The 21943-nt window shown below is 38.3% G+C and overlaps 1 protein-coding gene across 2 annotated transcripts in view; it reads left to right on the forward strand.

Annotated features, from left to right (window-relative positions):
• The window catches only part of LOC136866356 (casein kinase I), a 259574-nt gene that overhangs the window by 185717 nt on the left and 51914 nt on the right, over positions 1-21943 (forward strand). The window lies entirely within an intron of this gene.

The following is a 21943-nucleotide window of genomic DNA, read 5'->3' on the forward strand; positions in this document are numbered from 1 at the left end:
GAAAACCCACTCACGCAATAGATGTGATACACTCGGCAATTTCCATACTAATGAGCACAACAGTTTTCAATTATAGAATATAAGTTATAAAACAAATTTAAAAAAAAAAGGAAAATCACCCACATGGCACAGTAGATAAATGAATAAAGGAGAAACTCTAAAATAACTACACATGAAGAGAGAAAAATTTATTTTCCTAAACTGCACGAACAAGAACATCAACAAAATAGCTAATATTTTCAAAAATCACAGTCCAAAAGTAGCCTTTAAAACAAACAACACACAACATAAACATATCAGCAAATGCGACCTAAACAGAAAGTACCTTTTCTACAAATTGGGAATTTATGAACTCAAATGTCAAACTGCAACATCACATATATAGGCCAAACAAAACTTTAATTTCCACACCAGATACAAAGAACACAAAAATGTGATTGGATACAATCAGCATTCAGCCTTCGGAGAGCACGCATATGACATCTTGCACCATTTCACTAATGTTAAAGACTATAGAAAATACGTCGCAAAGAAAGAAAACGGTAACAAGACAGACTTCAACTATCACACACATTTAAAAAATCTTCCTCCCACTCTCATTTGCACCCTTTTTTTTTTTTTCGCGCTTTTTATTTAATTTTCGGAATAACCTTTCACACACTTCTCATTAGCAGTTACCAAATCCCACAGGAAGCTATTCTGATGCTAAACGTCTGGAATGTGGGTTAGAATATTCTTATCTGTAGTAAATTCTCTATAATTTATGCAGCGATCTTTTCACTCAAGACATTTTAATAGGTTATTGTTTATAACTAAAAATGATGTCCTAAAAGATACTCTTTAATAATTCAATTCCATACTTTTATTTCATCAAAATCATTAGCTACCCACTGTGGGTGGGGGACGCAGACAAAGAATACACCGGCGGTATCCCCTGCCTGTCGTAAGCAGCGACCAAGGGATGATTGTATTAGAACCGTGGAACTACTTGTGATTAGTACCACCATGCGGGGAACACCATGGGTCGCTTTTATTTGCGCGTAGTACCACTATGTTAGGTACAAAATAGGTTTGTGATTAGTAGCAACAGAGTGCGTTGCTGGCTTTTACAGTACCTGTGATTAGTACCACTTTAGGGTCGACACCATGGTTCTGGCTTGCCTATGATTAGTACCCACTGTATGAGGAACACCACGGGATGATGCGAGTCCCTGTGGTTAGTTCACGAGTGTGATGAACACCATGGATTTGCGTTGCCTGTAAATGGTGCCGCAGTGTGCAAAACACCATAGGTCTGTATTACATGTGCGAATTTTATTACCTGTGAGTAGTACCATAATGTGTGGAATACCACGAGTCTACGCTACTTTTGATTAGTACCGCAACATGACAAATACCATGGTTCTACTTTCCTAGCGATAAGTACCATTATGAGGGGCCGATGACTTGGATTTTGGACTCCTTTAGACTACAAGTATCATCGATTTAGTATTACGTTATAGAAGCAGTCCCTTGGTCACTAATACTATTGTTTTAGTCAGTTTCTGTGAATGTGAGGCATTGCGGGTCGGACCCACTGATTGTTTTAAATTCATATCCATCCATTCATTCTTTGTTTCCACGTTTTGAATTCTGGTCAGTGGACGATTTTGGACTTTAATTTGTCATTATATTTCGTCTCATTTCGTACAATTAGGGGCCGATGACTCGATGTTAGGCCCCTTTAAACAACAAGCATCATCAAATCATTAGCTTATATTTACTCCCTAATAAACAAAAATAGATTGAGATCAAGCAGCACTGTCCATCCCATCTCCACTGAACAGATATAATGCCTACAATATACCCTACCCCCTACTTTCCCTCCCCTTTTTAGTGAATAGATTTTGAACAATTAGTACGGTAAACTTTCTCAAAATTATTAAAATGACAGTGGACACTGTCATAATTTCTCAATTGTTCTTAACATCACCAGTTTACAATCATTGAGAAGTCTTTGAAGGTTGTGGAAACAATATTGTACGTACATGCACATGATTTAACATGATTTGATAGAATCTGAGGATGTTCTTATAGAATGAAATATGTCATTCTTTGTTTAATGGTGTATGTTTTTACAAGTATGTTATAATGTTATGTGTGTTATTAGTGTTTTCAACAGACTGAAAAGCTTTAAAGTTACATCCGTACAATAGCACGTGGAAGGGGTAGACACCTAATCATGTGGTGAAGCGTGATACAAGGATGTGGAAAATGCCCAAATTGACCCAACTACAATGCAAGACCGTAAGGTATGGAGATAAGAGAAGTAATTCCTAAAGAACTGAAAGGACGATGATGATGATAAAGGGTAATTTTTTTTAGTAATGCAAATATTTAATCATAGTACATTTCAAGGCTTTGTATGTGAAGTTCGCCACTTTACGAAATTTCTTCTTCTAATGTCTCATTCTCCACACAGAAGGTTGAAGACCACTGTGGAGTAATTTTTCTTTTCCCATATCAGAGTCACTGTATCATGAATGTTAAACTCTAGCAGAGGTTCCGCACCCTGATAATCCTTACCCTAAGCCAAGTTTCTCTCCTGTCTTTCATTATATGATAATTCGTATTAGGCTGTATTTGTCATTTTGAAAGATGTGACTGAAATTGGCTGCTTTCCTGTGTATTGTAAGGATAAAGACTTTTCATGATTTACCAGCGCGAAGCAGTACCTCCTCGTTTGCAACATTTTCATGGTGCAACTTGAACATTCTATACTGTGACAAAGGATAAATGCAGTTGATACTTAACTCAAAGGACGTCTTCTCTCTTCTGTACCGAAACTCTGGTTGACATCCAGTTGACTCCCAAGATGAATAATGCAGACCCACAAACTGAAACTTGGAACCTCTCCTTGTGTGAACTCTTAAACCTCAAGTTTAAAGGTTGAAGACTGTCTTTTAAGTTCCTTCCTCCGCTGAGAGTCTATTCCTGCTTACTAATTGAGCACCTTCCTACTGGATTTTACACCACCTCTACTGTTCTCAAACTTGAAGAATATTATTGCTCTGTGGACTGTCCATGACTGGAAGCGCGCGTGCGCTCTCTCTCTCTCTCTCTCTCTCTCTCTCTCTCTCTCTCTCTCTCTCTCTCTCTCTCTCTGTGTGGGTAGTATCAGATTCTTGTCTCAACTGCCATTCGTGACTGCTGACTTAAGACAGAATATTCTTCTTACAAGGCCTTCAACAGCTCTCTGGCATGGTTTTAAGTCTGGTATTTCTTGCAGAGAATCCCTCGTGCGGACTTTACCCTCTCATAGAGTATCCATTCCTTCTGAAAGTTACCACTATTCTAAAATAACTACCTCGTTCCTACAGGTGACTGACGTATAGAGATCTGATTAGAACTTGTGATTCCCCCACCCTCTGTGGGTGTGGATTGTTCTAGAAGCCTGTGGAACAAAGTCTGTTTCTACAGCGCCATAATATTGCGTTTTTGCTTACATCACAACCTCGGTCCTACCTACAAGCTGGTGTCAGTTAGACACTGTCACAATATTTCACCATGTTACACAAAACACTGACTTCTTTTTCCACTGAGGCTTTGCTTTGTGCTAAATTTTTATGCATTAAATAATGCTCTATTATACTAAAATTTAAGGAAATAAATTTGCTCACTACAAACACTGATATAGGAATAAGAAATACGTTTTTGAAAACCTTCGTCTGGATGGTGGCATTGTTTGGAAGTGAAACATGGACAATAATTAGCTCAGAATGAGAATATAAGCTTATGAAATATGGTGTAACATAAGAATACTGAAGGTGAAATGGGTAGATCGAATTCCAAATCAAGAGATACTGAATTGAATTTGTGAGAGGAGAGTGATATGGCGAAAATTTGACCGGAAGAGACAGAAGAATAGGGCACATCTTAAGACACCCAGGTCTTGTTCAGTTAGTATTTGAAGGAAGTGCAGGCAGTAAAAACGGCAGGGTAGACCAAGGTATGAATATCACAGACAGATTATAGTAGTGTAGGATGTAATGGTTATGTAGAAATGAAAAGGTTACCACAGGCTGGTGAGATGGGGAGCTGTATCAAACCAGTCTGTGGACTGATTTCCCAAACATCATTATCTTTCTGTCAGTGTAATTTCTTATTTTCCTGTCAACTTGATCATTCAGCACATGGTGATTTTGTTCTCAGTTTTACTATCTCCATGTTATTTGTCTGTGTCAAAATGTCGACTGTTCCCAGTTCCATGGTAATTTATATCGGTAGAACTTGAGACTGGTCAACTAACTTCAATATAAATGAAATTACAGAAAATATACATTTATTATTAGCAGAAATTTTTTAAATACTTTCACGAGAAAAGAAAGAGACTCTAAAGACAACATGAACTTCCAATCGAGTGTCCCCACTACCACAGTAATACCCCTCTCACTTCATCTGCACATTCCTTTCTTTTTAGACTACCAATAACAAAATTAACAAGAAGTCACATTGGCAAACTTGAGCATACATCCGTATTGCACTCCAGTTGTAGTCTAGGGGAGTTTCCTCAGCTAGGTTTAAATCCCTTTCGTCAACATAAAAAATGCAACCGGACAGCTTATTGAAGATTTTTAACCACAAATCACTGATTTATTGCAGTAAAAATACCACAAGAAAATAATCGTAGAACAATATAGTATTTAACCACAAAAAAAAACTCCATAGTGACACACAAATGTTTTAACAACTTCTAAAAATGTTTTTACTTTGTTATAAAATTTTCTGATGTCTTATTAGATATAATTTATCTTCCAAGCTGAAGATATCCAGTAAAGAGGGGTGAAACATGTACTTGACTAATTAAATAGTTTTTCTTGATAAAGCAAAAAGTAATAAATGTATTGAAAGGTGGGAACTCTCTCAATTATATAATTGACCCTGGAAGCTCGAGCGATATTTGTAACTAAACCGCTGTTACAGCGGGATGTTTTTTCTTTTCAAAGAAATACAACATTATTTTGAAAGTGTTTTGTTTTCTTTGGATTTTACAAACCTTAACACTGCATTAGGCGACTCCTAGAAGTAGCATCAGTGCTCCTGTCGTATCTGAGAGATACATAAATTCAGTCCCATCCAACATATCCATTAAAATATTGTGAAAGGACACTGGTATATTTGAAACAATTAAACTAATTATTTGATTTTTCTTTTCACAATCCTCAAGATCCTGAGGTAATGTTGGTGATTAGTCAAACCCGCTGTTTCAACATGTCCCACAGATTTTGTCAGTTTGGTTTAAGTCATGTGATTTTGCAGGCCAAATGAGATGTAATACGGTGGGGGTGTGTTCATAAAACCAGTCACATATGCGTCTAGCTCAATGAACTTTGCTGTTGCCATCTTGAAAATTGGGGTATCAGTAGCATAGTCATCATGCAGGTGTTGACTGAAGGGCAACACCCTGACCATCCAGAATGTTTAAAAAATATGCTGGTTCATGTTAGTGGTCACCTCAGTGAACGAATCCAATCCATGATACGTAAAACGCTCCCAAAACGTCACAGACCCACCTCCGGTTTGAACCCGACTAGGCACACATCCAGGATTAAATGCTTCATTTGGCATTTGGTGCACGCGACTACGTGCATCATTAGAATACTAGAAAAAAAAACTTGATTCGTAAAACCATATTACATTCCACCAGTCACCTACTGTCCACGTTTGATGATTTCTTCGATGCCAGGTGACAGGCTCCAAACGTTCCTTGCATGCAGTTCCCGTTGCAGTGTTCTCTCGCTAACAAGTTGGGATGGACCTTCATTCACTGACTGAAGCAATTCCTGTCGGGTTTGGAAACTTTTGATTCACAAGCCGTGAAGCGCGTCTCCGGTCCCTTTGTCAGGATATTTTCAGACTACAATTCTGACGGGTTTTGTGGCCACGTGTAGTACACCACTGCTTGTAGACACATCGGACAGTCTGCTGTGAAATACCAACAAATCCAGCAACTTAACGCATCGTATCACCATGGACTCGGCCAAACACGATTGCTAATTTTTGCCACTCGGTCACATCCTTACATCTACCCATGTCGACGTACACTGTTCTCTTGAAACATCAATGTGTCTCTGATCGCTATTGTCTTTTGCTCACGTAGAGGCAGTGTGCGTGTGACTGAGCACATGCAAGGATGGACATTTTAAGATGTGAAATGCACTAAAATGAAACACCTGATCAAATTTCTTCTATCATTATCTGGGACAAATTCCACTGGAATTTCTCTTCGGAGCCCCAGATAATCACCAGCATTTATGGCAATGTTACCTGCAATTTTCCTTTGTAAAGTGAAATAATCTGAAATTATGCAAGCAGTTACTATTCTTGTTGTAGTTCTCAGCTTATTCTGCATCTCAAATGAGGAAACTTATTTTCCAGATTCCTAATGTCCTTTCAGTTTCCAATCTGCACAGTAATGGAATTTAGGGCCAGGGCATACAAAATGGAACTGAAACATCAGTCTACGGAGTGGCGACATGCCAGATCACCAAGGCGGCAGAAGTTCTGTCAGAATCCTTCCCCTCTGAAATCGATGGTGATCGTCGCGTATAATGTCAGGGGTGTCGTGTGCCACTTTGTTCCACATAGCAGAACAGTGAGCGCACAGTACTACAGGGATTTCCTAGTGTGACAGGTATAACATGGTGTTCGGAAGAAGTGTCCGGATCTTGTGGATAGTGTAATCATACTACACAACAATTCAAAACCACATAAAGCAGAGTGTGTACGGCAGCAGCTGCGAAGCTGGGGTAAGGAAGAATTGGCGTACCTGCTGTACTTGCATGACTTTTTGCCCTGTGACTTTCATCTCGTGTGAAAAGTAACGGAACCACTACGTGGTAGGCAATTTGCGACACAAGAGGACATTGCCCATGCTGTGCAAAAACATATGATCTGATTCATACATGGTGCGGCAAATTGTGGCACAGATGGTATTTAGTGCCTCCTACATCATTGGTGGTGAACGTTGCAGGGGACTACTTTGAGGGTCTTTAAACCCAATTTTGACATATCAGGAGTATGCGTGTAGGGTAGGTGGTGTGCTTAGCTGTAATTATTTTGCACCATGAAACCAGTATTGTCCGATGCACTATCGTAATAAATATGTTAGCCACAATGTTTGTGTGTGTTTCATCTGTATATGCCGCGTTTTCCAACCGGGCTGGTATCTGCAAAAAAAAAGAAAATGGTTGCAACGATGTTTGCCCCAACCCTCGTATTACACTATAGTTATCGGTTAAAATTAAATATATCTGGTATAATTATTGACTTTTTAAAAAAAAAATGCTATTTGTTCGGGATATCGACCTATAGAGATCTTTTGCCCCTAATTATTGACGTTACTTTAAAAATAATTGAAAATATACTTCAAACAGAGAGTCTGACAAAAATGGAAAAATCAGATAGAGGTGCACTATTAAACCATTAAACTGTCATTAAAAATGGACAAGGTTACGAGGTGACATAAGGGCAGCACGACTAATCCTCTCGGCTGTTATTCTTCACTTTCTAGACCGGGGCTGCTCTCTCACCATCAGATAGCTCCTCAGTCGTAATCACATAGGCTGAGGGGACCTTGAACCATCCCTCAGATATAAATCCCTGACCTGGCCAGGAATCGAACCCGTGGCCCCTGGGTAAGAGGTAGGCAAGCTAACCCTCACTGCGGGGCTGGTACTTACACTTGTCTAGTAAACCCTTTTTCTTTTCTGTGGTGATGGGAAGTGGACTTGCGTATAAGGCAGGAAGATTCTGTGGCAGAGTACCTGCTGAAACACTGTTCATTGATGTCGCCTTATTCTTGTTTAATATAGCGTATTTTACCCATGGTCCACTCACTGCAGTTGGATCATCCTTGGACAGTTTTAACCACATAACCTTAATGATTTTTAGGCCACAGTCTCTGTTTATGGGTGCTTCGACCTCGCTTAAATCCGTGAAATCATTTTGTTGGAGTTTAGTTACTGTGAATGGTTTGTTCAGAGATGCTTCCCCCATTATGTATTCTTCTGCAGAGGAACCATCACTTGAGAAACCATACACCATTGTCCCACTTACTTGGTTTTGGAAGCTGTTTAGCAGAGATATTCTTCTCACTTCGACTTATGTATGCCTTCCTCTGATTCCTCAGTGTTTCATGCTTAATCTCCTTACACTCACTTTACATTTTCTTGTTCTGTTCAGTCAGTTTACACTACTAGGACACAACACAGCCTCTCCTGCGCACGCCATGTAGACTCCACTGTGCCGTACAGCGTTGTTCCACCTGGCACCAAATTCATAGACTCACAACGAGGTGTTTGCAAATAATATCCCACCTTGTTTCATGTGTCACTACACACAGAATGCTCTGTACATCATTGTTTGGCCATAAACTCAACTTGACCAAAAATGTGTTACACAGCGTTGTTCAGTAATGTTTCACGTATTTCTTATTGTTACGTTATGTAACATCATTATAAAACTCATTGTAATTGCCAAGTCATTATTAACCTCCTATGTGATAAAAAAAATTGTTTCATGTCATCAAGATGGCTGACAATTATTAGCTACGGTGTAAGTGGACAATGGAGCTTCCTTTAAGGGATAAGGGGTTCCTAGACTTTCTCCATAAGGAGCCCGTATGAATTGAAAACTGTTATAAGCAGCTCCCTTTGGATTTCTTCATTTAAGTAGGAACTAAGAATTCAGCCCATTGATAAAGCCTGTGTTTGATTCCTAGCTCATCAGTCTGAGGCCCAAGTTGGCAGGTGCAGTCTTAGCTCAGTCTATTGATACTGGAAGGTGCTTCAATACTGCCAGACTTTATCTGTAGATTTACCAGCTCATAAAAGAACTTCTGTGAGACAGAATTCTGAAATCTAGGTGTGTCTGAAAACCGTAATAGCAGTTAGCAGGACATAAAACTAATATACTATTGGCCAAGAAAAACATAACACTTAGGAAATTTTTTCTGAAATATATTTTACATAAAATTAAATTTTATATTGATTATAAGAAAATGCAGATCAGACTGAAATTGATCAAGAAGAAGAGAGTGAGACAGGTTTGCATTACTGACGAAAATGTCCTCCATGATTTTGGTGAAAGAATAAGACCAAAACTTCAGCAAGAACAGAAAGAAGGACCAACCTCCCAAACCTCAAGACAATCATTAACTCGTCTTTCCCGGAACCAATTACTAAGCCTTCCCAAGTTAAGTACCCCTGGATATCGAACACCACTCGACTGCTGATAGAAGAGAGGAGCGTACTGAAGAAACGTGGCATTCAAACCAAGCAAGATAAAGAAGCATACAGCGCACTTTACCGCCAAATACAGCTCAATTGCAGAACTGAAAAGGCACGGTTCCTTAACAGTATTTGTAATGAAATAGACCACCACCAAAAGTTGAATCAAACACGTGATCTTTTTAAAAAAGTTAACAGCATTACCCATGAGTTCAAACCATGTACATAGGCGATTGATGATGAAGATGGCAACCTTATTACCGATAAGAACAAAGCCATAAAGTGATGTAAACAATACTATGAAACTGTGTATTGTAAAGAAAAAAAATTTGCTGAATGAGTTATGACAAGGAGCCTGATATTTTCAGTGAAATAGTGAATGCTGTCAATCATCTGAAGAATTACAAAACCCCAGGTATTGATGGTGTTTTTGGAGAAATGCTGAATGTGATGGGGGAGGATGGCATGCTTGTTTAACATTCAGTATGTAATATAGTGTGGAAAATCGTGAATGACCCAAGGACTGCACAACATCTGTACTAATTCCTCTTCACAAAAAGGGGTCCGTAAAGGATTGTTCCAATTATTGTACTATTGCATTAATATCTCGTGCAAGCTGAGTCCTGCTCTACATAATAAATCAACGCCTAAAACCATATCTGTAACCTCAGATATCCGCAGAACAAGCAGGACCGGGCGAGTTGGCCATGCGCGTAGAGGCGCGCGGCTGTGAGCTTGCATCCGGGAGATAGTAGGTTCGAATCCCACTATCGGCAGCCCTGAAGATGGTTTTCCGTGGTTTCCCATTTTCACACCAGGCAAATGCTGGGGCTGTACCTTAATTAAGGCCACGGCCGCTTCCTTCCAACTCCTAGGCCTTTCCTATCCCATCGTCGCCATAAGACCTATCTGTGTCGGTGCGACGTAAAGCCCCTAGCAAAAAAAAAAAAGAACAAGCAGGCTTTGTCGCAGGTAAAGGAACACGATTAACAATCCTGAACATGAGGCAGATAATTGAGAAAAGTTGCAAGTTGTGTGTCCCTGGCATTTTTTTTGCTTCCTTGACTATAAAAGGCCTTTGTGTTATGTGGGACAAGTTGTGGCAGGTGCTACAGGAATTTGGTGTTCCACTGCATTTAATATCATTATTGAATGGTCTCTAAAAACTATGTGATAAACCATAAAAGTGGGTGGTACCTCTCGGACATTTTCATTGTGACAAATGGAGTAAGGGAAGATTGCGTATTACCACCTCAATTCTACAACATCTATGCAGAGTGCGTCTTCAAGAGAGCTCTCGATGGTTGGAATGGAGGAATCTCAATTGGCAGTGGAAAAATTAGCAACCTGTGATTTGCAGAAGACACTTCCCTTAAAGCTCAAAGTGAAGAGGAACTCTCTGACGTGTTTACAAGAATGAAGAATATTAGCATCCACTATGGTCTAGTGGTAAACATGAAAAAGACCAAACTAATGGTAGTTGGTCGGCAAGGTCAAATCCAACTTTTCTTGCAGTTGGCTTTTACGTTGCACGGAGAGAGATAGGTCTTGCAGCGACGATGGGACAGGAAAGGCCTAGGAGTGGGAAGGAAGTGGCCTGAATTAAAGTACAGCCCCATCATTTGCCTGGTGTGAAAATGGGAAACCACGGAAAACCATCTTCAGGGCTGCTGACAGTGGGGTTCGGACCCACCTTCAAATCCAACTTAAAGGATGTCTAAAAGACCTGGACATAGTAAAGGAATTTGTGTACCTCGGGTCAGTCATCAATGACAGGGGAAGCTGTGAACTGGGTATCAAAAGATCTATTGTTGTAGGACGTGCTGCAATGGTTGAACTCGCAAAGATCTGGCAGAACCGGAGAATATCAAAAGCTACGAAGATGCGCTTGGTGGAATCGCTAGTGTTCTCAGTCTTTTTGTATAACTGTGAGATCTGGACCGTGAATGCTAGAGAAAATGTCAAATTGTGATGTCTTTGAGATGTGGTGTTGGCGGAGAATGGTGTGTATACCGTGGACAGAAACATGAACCGATGTTTCCATTCTGAACGAACTGAGCATCAAGAAAAGTCTATCTTCCTGTGTGCGTAATTATTACCTCTCTTTTTCCTTGGCCACATTTTCAGAAGAGAACTTGTAAAAGACCATTTTGCAAGGCAAAGTTGAAGACAGTAGACCACAGAGAAGAACCGCACCAATACAATAAGCCTACGCAATGGCCTCCACAGTATGCACTAGCCATGCGTCTTGGTAGGTGTGCTAGGTATAGTTCAACAATAATGAAGGTGTTTTAATTTGTTCCACCTATTCAATACTTATATTTTCACTTATAGTGGTTAGATAAATAGATTCTTAGTTACATGGGACATGTTTCGCCCTCAATTAAGGGCATCTTCAGCCTAAATACAATCATCAAAAATACAACTAAATTATAAATGGAAGTTAAAAGTTTAGTCAGTTATTAAAATTCGGAACATTAAAATGTGAAAAGTGATACAATATATAAAGATGCTAATGGAAAACTGTCTTCTGATTAAACTATAATCTTGTCGGAGATTAAAACTTCTTTTATTAAAATTCTAATTAAAAACAGTTCATATAAAATATTAGTGGAAAACCAAAGTGGTAATCATATAAAGCCAACGACATGAGGGCGTGAACACAAGCATAAACTTGATTGTCATGAATACAATCTTTCCAAGGCCGCTGATGAAATTCGTCAGCAAGTGAGACAGGAGCATCTGTTGAAAATTGTAAGTGGCCCTTAGCACCGGTAGGTAATAAAAATGGCTGAAACCTTGTCAGAAAATGTCAGTAGATGCAGAATTAATGTTTCCTGTAAGAGAAGGAAAAGAAGAAATAAGAAAATGAACGTAAGGAGAGAATTCGATTTATATAAATTGAAACAGATGAGGACTTACATGTAAGTGGAAGTTATTTGTTATCTACTGTTGTGTTGGTTGCTGCTCGTCTGTTGGCTCTGAGTCTGATGTTGTAACTGTGCTGTAGTAGAGGCGGCAGTGAATTTGGAGGGGAAGGAATAGGGGAGTGTGGAAGGGAGGAGAGGATGGGTGGAGTCAATTGTGACGAGGCTGACAAAGGGGCGGAGTCAACCGTATTGCTGGAAGTAGGCCTAATATCTGTAGGTATGGGAGGAGTATTAGAGTTTGAAGAATTAAATATATTAGGTATCCTAAATTTATTCGAACTAACTGACTTTAATAATTTTGGCATTAATTCATGTAACGTACTTTTACTGTCCGTGGATTCATTAAGATTCTGTTGCTTATTGTACGCCTGATCTAAATAGATATATAAACTTTCTAATTCGTTCAGCATTCTCCCTTTTTGTATGTTTCTAATTATCGCTAAGTCTTTCTCTATGGATTCAAATCTGTGACCAGTCTCCCTCATATCCCTCATATGTAAACTCATCGCTGAGTATTTCCTATGTTTTTCCACGTTAACATGTTCCATGAATCTTGTCTTAAAACTTCTCCCAGTCTGTCCAACATATGAAAAATTACACTGAGTACATTTGAGTCTGTATACTCCCGATCCCAAATAACGATTTTTATCATAATTAACTTTGTTATGATCAAAGAATATGGACTGGTTAGTATTAGTAGTTCTAAAAGCTATATTAAAATTATGTTTCTTGAATACGTTAGTATAGCTGGATTATTAAAAGTGAATGTAGCATACTCAGTTTTTTTTAGTTTTTTCTGGTATCAAATTCGTAGATAACTATCCTTAATTGTATTGATTAATTTGTTAATCATTTCTATTTTGAAACCATTTTGTTTAGTGAGGTATCTAATATAATTTAATTCTTTCTTCAAATTCTTGGGAGATAGAGGGATTCTAAGTGCTCTATAAATCAGACTGTGAAAAGATGCTTGTTTATGTGAACTCGGGTGTAAAGAAAAATTGTTTATAGTTGATGATTGTATCGGTTTTCTAAATATTTGGAAATCAAAAGTGTTAACCTTATGCGTAACTGTTATATCTAGAAAATTCAATGAGTTATCGACTTCGTCCTCTTTCGTGAATCCAAATTAGGTTCGATTTCATTTCATTTATTTAAGATTTCTTGATTATTAGTGACATCTTTGTTTATGATTACAAATGTATCATCTACATATCTCAACCATAAATCAATTCCTTTAATTTTTGCTATTATTTCATTGTGTTCGATTGAATCCGTAAATATGTCGGCAAGGATGCCCGATATTGGGTCATCCATTGCTAATCCATTCTGTTTATAAATATTATTGTTAAATGAGAAGTAATTATTGTCTAATACGAAATTTAACAATCTAGTGAATTCTTCTACTTCCATTTTACTAAGATTACTGTGTTTACAAATATTATCTTGAATAATATTAACAGTTTTATCTGTCGGAATATTCGGGAATATATTCACTACGTCATACGAGCATATCATCTGGTTTGGACGCACGCCAAATTTAAGCAAAATGTCACACAAGTCAATGGAATTTCTTAATGGTTGTTTATTATTAAAAGTGTAATGTCTTTTCAAAAAATTATGAATGTATTTGGAGACTTTATACGTGGGATGAGTTTACATATGAGGGAGACTGGTCACAGATTTGAATCCATAGAGAAAGACTTAGCGATAATTAGAAACATACAAAAAGGGAGAATGCTGAACGAATTAGAAAGTTTATATATCTATTTAGATCAGACGTGCAGTAAGCAACAGAATCTTAACCCTCTACTGCATACTGTTGCCATTAGGCAACAAATAACTTTCCACCTGTGTAAATGGATAAATATTATAGACAGAGGTAGTTTTACAGCACCTTCAACTGTACAGTCAATTAAACACATATCCCAGTGATGCCTTTGTTTTTTTTTTTACATAACATAAGACAAACCAGCCCTACAACCAAAGGTACTCCTTCCACCCCGTCAACATCCACGCGAACCAACCACCGTTTATTTTACGTGGGCCCTCCTCATCATATTACCACAGGCTTCAGGAGTACCTCTGGCTCAACCTCAAAGATATTACCGACCTACGGTCGCGCAAGTATGCTTGCGTCCTGCGATACGTACCCATGGCCAGTAGGCAGTAATGTTCGGTCTTTGAATGTTAAAAGCTTAGCGTAAAATCGTGGAAAATCGTATATATATTCCAATATGGCAATCCACATCACATACGAGTGTTAAGCTATTAGGCCCAGTTAAGAATTGCTGGTATATGTAAACCACTGAGCGTATGTTGAACATTAAAGCTTGGAATTTTCTTCAGCAAACGGAAACGAAAAATAATTCATGCCGTAGAGGGTTAATGAAACCACGGACAGTAAAAGTACGTTACATGAATTAATGCCAAAATTATTAAAGTCAGTTAGTTCGAATAAATTTAGGATACCTAATATATTTAATTCTTCAAACTCTAATACTCCTCCCATACCTACAGATATTAGGCCTACTTCCAGCAATACGGTTGACTCCGCCCCTTTGTCAGCCTCGTCACAATTGACTCCACCCATCCTCTCCTCCCTTCCACACTCCCCTATTCCTTCCCCTCCGAATTCACTGCAGCCTCTGCAGCACAGTTACAACACCAGACTCAGAGCCAACAGACGAGCAGCAACCAACACAGCAGTAGATAACAAATAACAACTTCCACTTACATGTAAGTCCACATCTGTTCCAATTTTATATAAATCAAATTCTCTCCTTACGTTCATTTTATTTCTTCTTTTCCTTCTCTTACAGGAAACATTATTTCTGCATCTACTGACATTTTCTGACAAGGTTTCAGCCATTTGTATTACCTATCGGTGCTAAGGGCCACTTACAATTTTCAACAGATGCTTCTGTCTCACTTGCTGACGAATTTCATCAGCGGCCTTGGAAAGATTGTATTCATGACAATCAAGTTTATGCTTGTGTTCACGCCCTCATGTCGTTGGCTTTATATGATTACCACTTTGGTTTTCCACTAATATTTTATATGAACTGTTTTTAATTAGAATTTTAATAAAAGAAGTTTTAGTCTCCGACAAGATTATAGTTTAATCATAAGTCGGTTTTCCATTAGCATCTTTATATATTGTATCACTTTTCACATTTTTATGTTCCGAATTTTAATAACTGACTAAACTTTTAACTTCCATTTATAATTTAGTTGTATTTTTGATGATTGTATTTAGGCTGAAGATGCCCTTAATTGAGGGCGAAACATGTCCCATGTAACTAAGAATCTATTTATGTAACCACTATAAGTGAAAATATAAGTATTGAATAGGTGGAACAAATTAAAACACCTTTATTATTGTTGAACTATAAAAAAATTTCAATACGGACCTAAAATGAGGTTTATAACATGTAAGGTATGCCAGGTACCAACTGATGAGCCCAGCCTAGCACACAGGGGTGAAACGCTGGCAATCAGGAATGAGTTAGCTGGGAAATTTATAATGTCCAATAACGGACCATTTATATCAGTCGTACGCTGCCAATCTAACAGTCTAAAGTTCCAGAGCTGGAATGACTAAGCCGCAGACAGCCGTGATCCGTGAACAGTTAGTCTCTTTTTGGCGGGGGTGGGGGGGGGTCAAATAATGGAGAGCCCCAGGGCAAAAACTATGCCCTTTTACTAATCTATTTCCTAGGAGTACCCGGTGAGTCGGAAAATCTCAGTTCACTACACTGGCAGGGGAAAAATCTGACTTGGGAGGCAAATTTTTCCTCCAAGCCAGAGGAGAAACCCCCTCTTCACTGCTAATTTGGAATAAAAGGAATGTAGAATTTAATAAAAGTGAAGAGAAAAAAGCTTTTCTTAAGAAACTGTGCTTTTCAGGGTTGAATTTTGAGTTATGTAGTGAATTGTGGCACTATAATTTGGCTCTGAAATACCCCTCTTATCATAGTCGGTACGGTAAAACTCAATAAAACATAAATGATCGGAAATTGTATTTTGTTATGTAGCACTTTTTGATAGGACCAATAACATAGGTATTTAAAAATTAAATTTTAGGCGCCATCCCCTAAACTACAATTTTATCCAGGGTGAATAAAATTATTTATAGCTTAGGCTGTAGTTTCTTATTCTCCGACTAAATACCGATTTTCATTCAATTCTGTTTACCCATTTTCTCGTGGCTCGGTTATGATATGGACTTAGCAACAAAAATACAAATTCATGATATCTATCATAGCCGGTACGGTAAAAATGTATAAGACATACATGATGGAAATTTAAATATATATAACTTTATTCATGTAGTATTTATTGATAGGGCCACTAATGATATAAATATTTGAAAATTAAATTTTAGGGCTTACCCTAAACTCCCATTTCACTCAGCATGAATAAAATGATTTATAGCCTAGATTGTAGTGGCTCATCCCCCAACTTCACATACCAATTTTCATTAAATTTTCTTCAGCCGTTTTCTTGTGATGTGCATACGTATGCACACGTACATACAGACAGAAATTACGGAAAAGTAAAAAGTGCATTTCCTTGTTCCTTGACCGATACAGAAATCCGATTCTTTTCAAATTCTGAGCAATATACAGACAAAACTCTTATTTTATATATATAGATTCAGACAAGCATAAACCCCAGTCCCCACACAAATAAACTACTTAAGTTAAAATGTTTAGCCAGGAATCGAACCTGTGGCCCTCTGAACCAAAGGCCACTTCACTGATCATTGAGTTGAGGAGTCGAGCAAAAGCATTACAAATCATCATCTTCCTGGCCACTTTTCCAATTTTTTGGAGTCTGCACTTTGACATGGGTTTGGCCCAGTTTCACAGACAGGTGATCTTTCTGATGCCAGTTCTGTTTGAAAGAATGCATTCAGTATTGTGTGTATCTGTGGTGGTTGGTAGTGTGGTGTACTGTATGAAAGTGAAGTGTACTAAGATGAACATAGGCACCCAGTCCCCAAGCCAGAGAAAGTAACCAAACACAGTTAAAATCCCTGGTTTGACCAGGTATCGAACCAAGGTCTTCTGAACTGAATACCAATATGCTGACCATTCAGCTTAGGAGCCAGAGAGAGCATTAATTGATTTATTATTATTATTATTATTATTATTATCGTCGTCTTGATGTAACAATTATTGCAGTATTTCATTGTTCAGTATACGAGGCAAGGTGTTCACTAGCATTTTGCAAAGGGTAGATCAATGGTTGAGAGTAAATTGGGTGGAAACCAGTGTGTTTTCAGACCACAGCTGGCCTGTCAGGACCACCTTTTTGGTATGTGTCAAGTAATTGAAAAATTCTATCAGTGAAAGCGACTGTTAAGTTTGTTTGTTCTGTAGATCTAGAGAAAGTGTATGACAAGGGTACTGAGGGATTGTGCGATTATTAGTAGATTATTCTAGCAGTCAAAGGCATTTATATTGACAATTGAGCTGCATTGAAAGTTGATTGAGAATTAGTGGAATGGGTTCTTGGTTCAAAGTACTTACAGGGGTTGGACAAGGCTGTAATCTTTTACCTTCGTTGTTCATAGTTTGCATGGATCATTTACTGAAAGGTATAAAGTGTCAAGGAGAGATTCGGTTAGATGGAAATGTAGTAAGCAGTTTGCCAATGACTTGGTCTTAATCGTAGACTGTGCTAAAGCTTGCAATCTAATGTCTAATATTTTGGTAGAGTGAGTATGATGTGAAAATTAGCATTTCTGAGACTAAAATGTCAATAGGGAAGAAACCTAAGAGGATTAAATGTCAGGTCAGGAATACGAAACTGGAACTGGTAGATCATTTGAAGTATTCTAGGACGTGTATTCTCCCAGGATAGCAGTATCACAAGTGAAGTTGAATCGAGTTGGAACTAAATGCAGTGAGTTTGCAGTTACGATCAATGTTATTCTGTAAGAAAAAAATGTGGCTCCTAGATGTTATATTTCCACCAGCTGTTTTCAGATTGACTTTGCTGTATGGAAGAAAGGTAGGTGGACTCCAGATCAGAGACCAAATACCGAAATAATTTAGATCTGGATAGAATACCGGTATTACAAACTACCTGTACCCATATACAAGCATATTGTTGAAGCAGTTATTACAAATGCGGGCAGATATAATTGTAAAGAAATGTTCGTTTGTTTTTTTTTTCTTTTTTCTTCCAGTTATTGATTCATACATTAACGAATTCCAGAGTAAAAGTTCACGAGCATAGGTCACACTAGTGCGCCTAGCCGTACCGATGTTGAAAGTGATAAATAATTATAAATAAAATAATAAATAAAGATAAATGCCTAATTGTTTAAAATTTTAATGTATTGAATAGGTGATATTATAAACTAATTAGCATCCTACGTAGCCGTACCAAGCCGAGTCTAAAACAAAACACTAAAAAAGGAAATCCTGAATATTATATATAGAAAATAAATGTTTGATTATAAGCGGAAAGACCTAGTGCCTCAGTTTTCATATATTTTCGTATGCCTTCACGACCACATTGGGACGGCACAGCTAAATGTCGTGTGCATATATTCTGGAGTGCATTGATAACCAGACATCATTTACTGTGGATTGGTTCTGATTAACAAGATATCTTCTATTATATCACTGCGTGAATTGCAACTGTAAGGAGAAAGTAGGTACTTTAATGATGAAAAGTCTTTCTGCGCTTGCTTGTGTGGATGGAATTGTCTTGTCTGTATGCGTGTTGCCCAAATATGCCTCCAAATTCCTCCCATAATTGCGCTAGAAATAAATTAGTCCGTATAAGACTCGCATTAATGTTGTTATATTCTTTAGCAATTATCTGTCATACCCAGGATATCTTACAAGTTAGAAGTAACAGACTAGTGAGAATGGTGGTGGTTGTTCTAACCAGTTTGAAACAATGGCTGGAGGGTACTTTGAATGAGAAGATAAAGGCTAGGTTGAAAATGAACTCTCATGAAGTTATGCACATAAACCTGCTTCAGTGAGTGGTCAGGTCATATGAGGCGAATGGAGGTGGACAGGTTAGTTAATGTAGGAGAATAGTAGACTGTTAGGGAGGGTAAGAGAACTAGAGAGACGCCAAGGCAATTAGTGTTCGATTCAGTTTCTAATGATTTAAGGATAAGGGGTATGGAACTAAACAAGGACTTGGGAAGAATTTAGTTAATTCACAGAGGCTTGTAGACTGAATGCTGAAATGCATAACATTCTGTAATGAAGATGTAATTGTTATTGTATGCATCTTCAGTTGAGAACATACAATTTCCAGTTCAGGTTCCAAAAGCGTAAGTTAACAAGAGTTACAGTCGGTTGTTTCAATATCCTGCCACATTAGCTAATCAACCTAAAACCTTGCACTATGCTCACATTTTATCAATTATGAGAAAGAATTTGACCGAGTGACATGGGTCAAACTATTTCCATTATTGGAGAAGATGGGTTGCACATGGAAGTAAACCGCACTATTGGATGATCCGTACAAGAAAACAAAAAGCAGTAGTCAGAATTGGCAGTGGCTACTCGGACCCAGCAAAAATTTGTAAGGGCGGTAGCCAAAGGTGCTTGCTGTCACCAGAATTCTTCTGGGTTTTTACTGACACAATCCTAAATAGGTCTTAAACATTCCCATGCCATGTCACAAGATAGCCCCACCTATCAAGATCTAACATCCAGCAAAGTGGGTCACTGATTTAGCACATAATTTTATGGCCATAAATATTCGCAAGATACTTATTATTGGTTACATTAGTGTGTGTAAGGGGCTATGCTGTGACCTAGGTGGAGCACTAGTCAAAGACTGTGGAAACTTGTTGGAAATACGGCCCTATTTGTACATACTGTAAATAGAAAGCGGAGTTCTACCACACGATTATAACGTGAGGAAGATTATGACGAAGACTTGGTATAGATAGATGAGAGATGACTAATACTGGTTGCCTAGTTACCACGGTATTGGTTTTCTGTCCACGCTAAATTGACTACACTAATTCCAGATAGACCCCAGCCCAAAAACATACCCATGTTAAAAATATCAGTAGATCAATCAAGAAAAGATGTCAAAATCTCCATTAATGGTGAGACGTTTGAACGAATTTCTTCTTTTAAATATTGGGTTTGGATAATATCAGCGGATACCTATTGTCAACAATATATTTGAAGTGCAGCTTGGAATTGCAAGTACAGTGCTCTACAAATACTAGGATATGCCTCTCTTCAAAAAAGGAAGCCGGAATGAAAAAAGGCTAAGGAAAATAATAGAACCATAACTACAGGAAGAACAATATGGATTCAGAGAACACCGATCAACTACCGATCTCATATTTGTACTTAGAATACTGTTAGAAAAGCATTGGGAGAAGGGCAAAGACTTAACACTAGTGTTTTTGGATCTCGAAAAAGCATTTGATAGTGTTCCAAGGACGACTATATGGGAATGTTTAAGAAAGAAGAATGTACCCAAAGGGCTTATCCAGAAAGTTAAAATGCTTTACGAAGACTGCTGCAGTTGCGTACAGATAGGAAACGGTAATTCTGATTGATTCCAAACCACTAAAGGAGTGCAACAAGGCAGTACCCTTTCACCATTACTTTTTATCACTGTCATGGATGAAGTCATGAAAGAAATTAAGCAGAAGAACAATATGGACATCAATGCATTTGCATTTGCAGATGATGTAGTAATTTGGGGAAATACAGAGAAGGAAGTCCAAGAGAGGCTGAACACCTGGAATGAACATTTGAAAGCACACGGATTAACAATAAATAAATCGAAAACTGTTACTATGTCTGTCAGCAGGCAGAAGAAGAAAGGAAAAATAATGCTGGAAGGTACACAACTGGAAACAGTAGACCACTATAAATATCTTGGGTGCATCATTTCAAGTGATAACAGAATACAGCATGAGATTAACAACCGCATTCAAAAATCAGCTCAGTTTTACCATCAAGTTCGGAACCTCCTCTGGAACGAACAAGTTCCCTTAAGATCAAAGCAGATTCTATTCCAATCATACTTCACCCCTATAATAACATATGGCCTAGAAACCTGCACAACAACCCAACAAGTGGACAGCAAACTACAAGCCGCAGAAATGAAGTTCCTACAAACTATGGTACAGAAGACAAAAAGGGACAGGGTAAGGAATGAAAGAATAAGGGAGCAAGCTGGTGTGTACCCATCCCTGAATGAAAAAGTGACAAGGGCCCGTTTGAAATGGTTTGGCCATGTCAAACGAATGGACGATGGAAGGACAGCAAAACAATGGCTACACACAGCCGTGGCCGGAAAACGACCGGTAGGAAGACCTAGGAAGAGGTGGCTGGACCAAGTGAAAGAGGACATAGGAACAAGAGGAATCAGCTGGGATGTCGTCTTGAGAGAAGAGTGGTACATGGACAGACAGAAGTGGAGAGTGCTCGTAAACCACACCCGGGTAACTGGAGTGGAAAACTGATGATGATGATGCCAACAAACAATGCACTGAGCCTAAAGTTAAGAAAGATATTTGGTCACTGAGGTGGTTTGGTGGTGAAATGTGAATGCTGACCTCTAATGTGATATGTTATATTCACATATATTAGCCAGAGTGTTGGAGGCACCTGTTTAATTTCCCTTACAGATAGAATCACAAGCGCAAAAATAGTCCATAGAGTTGATGAAAAAAGAATACTTTCTAGGCAGCTGCACAACACTCAACTCTTAGTTTCGACACATGCTGCA

The sequence above is a fragment of the Anabrus simplex genome, chromosome 3 (assembly GCF_040414725.1).
Source record: "Anabrus simplex isolate iqAnaSimp1 chromosome 3, ASM4041472v1, whole genome shotgun sequence".
NCBI lineage: Eukaryota > Metazoa > Arthropoda > Insecta > Orthoptera > Tettigoniidae > Anabrus > Anabrus simplex.